Raw genomic sequence first — 1,243 nt, forward strand, 5'->3', positions numbered from 1 at the left:
TATGGGCTTCAACTTTCCATGTTGGCAGAAGTAGCAGCCAGTGTGATGTAAAGAGGTGTTTATTAATATAATCGCATCCTCTTTTTGTGCCGTTCTTTCATTCATTCATTTATTCAGTCGTTTAGTTGTTGGGCACCTGCCACGTTTACCGAGGGTTCTAGAGGGGAGGGGCGTTGGGGGATGGGTTAGCCGGTGATGGGTATTAAGGAGGGCACGTACTGCATGGAGCACTGGGTGTGATACGCAAACAAGGAATCGTGGAACACTACATCAAAAACTAATGACATAATGGACGGTGATTAATATAACATAATAAAATAAAAAATATATATATAATTCTTTTGGCTTTCGGCTCGGGGAGGCAAAGGTGCAACTTTCTTCGGTCGTCCCGAATCCGGGTTCATCCGACACCAGCCACCTCCGCCATGCCGCCTAAGTTCGACCCCAACGAGATCAAAGTCGTGTACCTGAGGTGCACCGGTGGTGAAGTCGGTGCCACGTCTGCCCTGGTCCCGAACATAGGTCCACTGGGTCTGTCTCCAAAAAAGGTTGGTGATGACATCGCCAAGGCAACCGGTGATTGGAAGGGTCTAAGGATTACGGTGAAACTGACCATTCAGAACAGACAGGCCCAGGTTGAAGTGGTACCTTCTGCCTCTGCCCTAATTATCAAAGCCCTCAAGGAACCACCAAGAGACAGAAAGAAGCAGAAAAACATTAAGCACAGTGGAAATATCACTTTTGATGAGATTGTCAATATTGCCCGACAGATGCGACACCGATCTTTAGCCAGAGAACTCTCTCTGGAACCATTAGAGAGATCCTGGGGACTGCCCAGTCTGTGGGCTGCAATGTAGATGGCCGCCGCCCTCATGACATCATAGATGACATCAACAGTGGTGTGCTGGAATGCCCGGCTAGTTAACTACAAAGGAAAATGTTTCAATAAAGGATCATTTGACAACCAAAACAAAACAAAACAAAACAAAATATATATATATATAATTGACTTCAAAAGACTCTCAAGAATTGGCTAAGCAGAGAGACCACATGTATAGGCAAGTTTATAACTGAATTCATTCAACATACTTTTACTGAGCACCTACTACACGCCAGGCCCTGGACTAGGCACTAGGAATATTGACACAATCCCTGTAGTTTTGAAGCATGGGAGTGACAAGAACAGATTGGTGTAATCATTGAAAATGAAGAGGAAAGAGGAGAAAGAAGTGGGGAGTCAGAT

The 1,243-nt window shown here is 45.1% G+C and overlaps 1 pseudogene; it reads left to right on the forward strand.

Annotated features, from left to right (window-relative positions):
• The first annotated feature begins 360 nt into the window (after positions 1 to 360).
• LOC114224603 (large ribosomal subunit protein uL11-like) lies at positions 361 to 961 on the forward strand (annotated as a pseudogene).
• The last annotated feature ends 282 nt before the right edge of the window (positions 962 to 1,243 follow it).

This window comes from Eumetopias jubatus, unplaced genomic scaffold (assembly GCF_037043125.1).
Source record: "Eumetopias jubatus isolate StellerSeaLion01/CBP00866 unplaced genomic scaffold, mEumJub1_p1.0 scaffold_11, whole genome shotgun sequence".
Taxonomy (NCBI): domain Eukaryota; kingdom Metazoa; phylum Chordata; class Mammalia; order Carnivora; family Otariidae; genus Eumetopias; species Eumetopias jubatus.